General features: G+C 44.3%; 1 long non-coding RNA gene across 1 annotated transcript; it reads left to right on the top strand.

Moving 5' to 3' along the window:
* The first annotated feature begins 3,392 nt into the window (after positions 1–3,392).
* Positions 3,393–3,978, top strand: LOC120924996. Its single transcript, XR_005746509.1, has 2 exons — positions 3,393–3,663; positions 3,759–3,978. It is a non-coding gene; the product is annotated as an uncharacterized LOC120924996 (long non-coding RNA).
* The last annotated feature ends 895 nt before the right edge of the window (positions 3,979–4,873 follow it).

Below are 4,873 nucleotides of genomic sequence, written 5' to 3' on the forward strand. Positions count from 1 at the left end.
TTGCAGGTGAGTAAGAAAGTAAGGATCTGGTCCTCCTCCAGATCCTTACTTTCTGCTTTCAAGCAATGCATCCAGCTTCTTCCCAGCAGCAGCATGAGAACACATCAACGCCAAATTGCTAAACTGGAGTGGATCTGATCAGGATCTTGTCCCCTGGAGCTCTTATGCTGGTGTTAGTAGCAGTGTCTGGAATAGTCTTTTCAAGGAAGACTTTAAACATCCTTATACCCTATGAGACCGTTGAAAGCCCGGTCTTTTTCTCTGGTAAGGAGATTTCATTTCCCACACATTGGGTGCCCTTTTATCTCATCTTCGGTGGAGGATCTTTTCACATGCAGATATTGTTGGTCACTTAAATTGGACTCAATTCACTGTTTTATATGGACTATGTTTTATCACACCCATTGACCAATTGGATGGGTCCGATATTTTGAATGGTTTATTCCTTATTCACTCATTGTGTTCACTCACATTATTATTTGTCATTTCTTTCACACATAATCTTCAAAGGTTAAGTTATTAGCGCTGTATTATCTTGTATTCAGGATTTACATTGTCTAGCAATGGAAAAATCTGAATCCGGAGACCATAGGGGTTAATATCTTCTCTTAGATATTTTTCAAAACTCTCAACGTGCCAAAAGAGGGCTGCCTTCTTTTCAACCAGTCTGCCAAGTTGGCTACACAAGGAGGAAAGCTCAGACTGTATGGCCTCCCCCTTGTGATGACTGGCAGAATAGCCCTGCATTAGTTCATCCCATTCCCTGCCTTGAAACATGGTCAGTGGCGAAAGTAAAAAACTGCACCAGATAAGAGTGTCTACTTGCTCAAAAAATTAGTGCAAGAGAACGTAATCCACAAAGAGTGTAACAAAGTATAGTACAAATAATGAATAAAGGTAAAAATTTGTACAATAGTTCAAAAGAATATATGAGGTAAGTAGAGATCAAACAAAGATGTAAATGGGGGGCTGAAAGTGGTGGTAAGCCGCTTTCATGGGTATTTTCTACCCTAAATACGAGAATACCCTAAATACGAGAATTCTACCCAGGAATCCTTCCTACGGGAGGCAGCTGGACTACGTGATAGATTACTGCATAGAGGGTGCTCGAAAAAAATCCTCAAAAGATCATTTCAACGGGCCAATGGACAAATCAGGTCACACCTATTAGTACAATCAGGCAAGAAGTCCCCTGTTGGTAGTGACACTACCAGACTTATCACTAAGTACCACACTCAACATCAAAAAACGAGAGGAATCCTCAAACAATTCTGGCACCTACTCTCTTTTGACCCTCAACTTGGTCCCTTTGTACCAAAAGAGCCAGCGATAACTTATCGACGGGCATGCTCACTCAAAGACCACCTTGTGGCCAGTGAGTTCAAGGACAACTTCAGGAAAGATCCTTGCAAAAGGAAGGGTACCTTCACCTGCGGGGGCTGCTCCATCTGTCGATACATCAATATAGAGCGAGATATTGTATTACCCAACGGTCGGCCTTACAGACCGAGACACTTTGCTAATTGCAAGACATTTGGCGTAATATACTTACTCACTTGTCAATGTAACAGGTTCTACGTGGGTAAAACCAAATTACCATTCTTTAAGCGAGCTTCCCGGCACTTACATGCCATGCGTTCGGCCAACCCAGACTTACCATTAGGGAGCCACATCTTGTCTCAACACAATGGACTTTTTTCAGGGGTTAAATTTTTAATCCTCGATAGGATCCATCCAAGCCCCAGAGGTGGGGATTGGAATAAGATCCTTTTACAACATGAAACTCGGTGGATTGCCGAACTAGAGGCTAATCTTCCACCGGGCCTCAATGAGCAGATTAGCTTTAGGCCTTTTTTGGAAGGTTTCTCCTCCGGGGGTTGTGAAAAAGACTGACTAAGACTATTCTATACTTCGGGGACCTTATGTCACCGATCGTCCCCATTCGTAACCCCTTTTTTCCACTCTGTCAATTGCCCATGTCAGTATCACACACTGAATGTTCCCTGTATTTATCACCATGCTCATGTACCCCTCTGCACACCCCCCGGGGATTCGCCTTCTAAGCGCATTTTGGCTCGATTGACATCTCCTTTATTGTCACTCCTTAGCTGGGCGCACGTAAGCCGTCTGTCCTCTCTCCATGGGAGACGGCTTTTTTTGACCTGGTCCCCTTGCACCTTCTGGTGTCTTTGACCATGGGTCGATACCTGCGCCTATAACAGGGGCAGGGATCACACAGTGGACATTTCCATGCCCCTGTTTTTTCCTCTTTGCCCCTGGACCTATTGGCCCACGTGTCCCCATTTTCGCATAATTATAATATCCTTATAATAAAATATCTTTTTAGATTGCTGTCCCTTTAATTTTATGGCTGAGCATACCTGTATATAAAGATACTGTGTATACAAACTTCTGCTTGCATTGAGCAGTATCTGTGTTTACAAATCATTCTATATACAAATCTTTATTTGCATTCTGCATTTTCAACACACCAATCTCTCTTTCTTACTATTTCCTCCCTAGCTGACCTTTTATGTACCCATCTCCCCCTGTACCAGTATTGGTCATGCCCCTTTATCATACGTCTCTTACATACTCTTAATATGCAGCCAACTAATCTGCATATTTTCCACCCTCGTGTCAGGTGATCTCCTTGGTCACTTGCCATGTAGCTCCTGACGGCGCTGCGGCGTGTCTACGTCTTTCGCGCTGTCAGGAGGCTAGTGTGGGCGGAGGTGAGAGAGCGGGACGTATCTTCCGCCCTCTCTCTCTGTCCCACTGCATACCACACATATTTACATCTCTCTGCTGCGGCGTGCCTACGTCAACGCGCTGTTAGGCGGCGAGTGTGGGCGGAGGTGAGAGAGCGGGACGTATCTTCCGCCCTCTCTCTCTGTCCCGCCCACTGCATACCACACGTAGTTGCTTCTCCTTGCAACTGCACGTCACCAGTGCGGGCTTCCACGTGATGAGAGCAGGGCATACCTGTCCCTCCCCTCTCCTCACCTGGTGGCACCGCCCTTTTTTCCACACTGACCCATAGCAACGCAGGCTCTTTTACAGACCCCTCCCACCTTACTCCCCCTCCCCCCCCTCTCCTATTTAAAGCCAAGCAGCCCCACAATGTCAGACATTGCTGGACGGCTGCAGCATCTGTACACACTTCATACTGCTTGTGTTTTCTTCCCATGTAAGTACCTTGTCCTTTCATGTTTCCCACCTCGACTCCTAAACTACTGCCTTACATGCCATTTCCTATACTCTGTACATCTCTAAACTGTGATTTATATTATTTTCATTTTTTAGCTTCTGAGCCCTCTACTGACCTCTCTGGCTACTCTTTGTTATTAGAGGTATGTCTCTAGCCTCATATATAAAATCTTGGTTCAGCTTTCTTTTTTGCGATTCTTCCTGCGTTTTTTTGCCTGCGGCATCGTTGATATTATCCTGTCCTCTTATTTATTTATATTTTGGACAGGTAAAAATAAAAATACAACCAATAAACTTTTTACGCTGTGACACTTCGGGCCAAAGGTCTTGCTACGCTGTGATTGATATTAGATGCCAGTCCTCACTCCTCTCTTCACCATCTGAGGTTTGCCATGCGTCCCGACCGCGATGTCCTTTTAAGGGGTGTGCTGAGCCGTTGAAACTTCTTGGGTGGTATGATGTTTTCTTATCTGTACCAGTTTAATATTCATATATTTTTCATTTGTATGTTATTATTTTCAACACATTGCCATTTATTTGTTTTCTAGAAAAGTTGTTTGTTACACTTTCTGACTCCACACATACTTCGGTCCCTGAAGAAGGAAACCCGAAACGCGTTGGGCCCAGTATTCATATTGTGGACTCTTCACTCTTTTCCTACTACACCCCATTAATGTGTTGTTTTTAAACCTTTGTATTATACACGTTTACTAAATATTGTTTGATACCGTTTTGTTACTATTAAACTATTATATATTTTTGTATCTACCATGACTACTTGTACTACTGTTGCCTAAAAAGCCCCACCCTGGGGGATCCTCCATTCTTTTCTGTTCATCAGGGGTGTCGGCAACTATTTGAGACCAAACCAAAAAAGATGTTCTATTCATATAAACAGGGAACAGGACATTCATGGAAACGCTGTCGACAAGACAGTACTGATCCTGGGTACTGACCCAGTTTAAATAGCCCATTTGGCATCCTCATCTCTCACAGGATGTGCCGGGTACATTAATGCGTGCATGCGCATACCTATTTGCATTCTGATGCATGAAAACGCACATTAGCATGCGCTAACGCACCTTTTCTAAAACAAGTTTTGGGAACAGACGTTATCCTGCAGAAACCATCTCATCTTCTGGCAAGACTTTCCTGACAACAGCACAGCAAAAAGTCCAGGAATGTCATGGGTAAAGTGCATGTAGTTTGCAGAGGAAGCCATGATGAAAGAATAATGCCTTTAACTTTTATTTTGAGGCACAACACATGGATTGGTGAAAGAAAGTAGATTTCACTGACCCCTAAAGTGGGAACTGGTGCTCCGGAATTTAGAATTTTGAAGTACTGCATTTATTGGCGTATAACACGCACTATTTTACCCTGAAAATGGAGGGTAAACTGTGCCTGCGTGTTATACGCCAATTTTTTTTTACCAATAGGGGGCGATCCGCCCCCGGTGCCACCCATTGGGGGAGTGTCAAGCTGGCTGCCCCACCTCTCCTGGCCCTGGGACAGCACTGCCAGTATACTTTAAAGTTAAAGTAAGTTAATTACTGCCAGTCCTTTCTCATATGTCCTTTCTCATCCTTTCTCCATGTCTGGGGCAAGGAGTCCGTGTCCGGGGCGGGGAGTACATGTCCGGTGCAGGGGTTCGATGTCCAGG

Source organism: Rana temporaria, chromosome 1 (genome assembly GCF_905171775.1).
Source record: "Rana temporaria chromosome 1, aRanTem1.1, whole genome shotgun sequence".
NCBI lineage: Eukaryota > Metazoa > Chordata > Amphibia > Anura > Ranidae > Rana > Rana temporaria.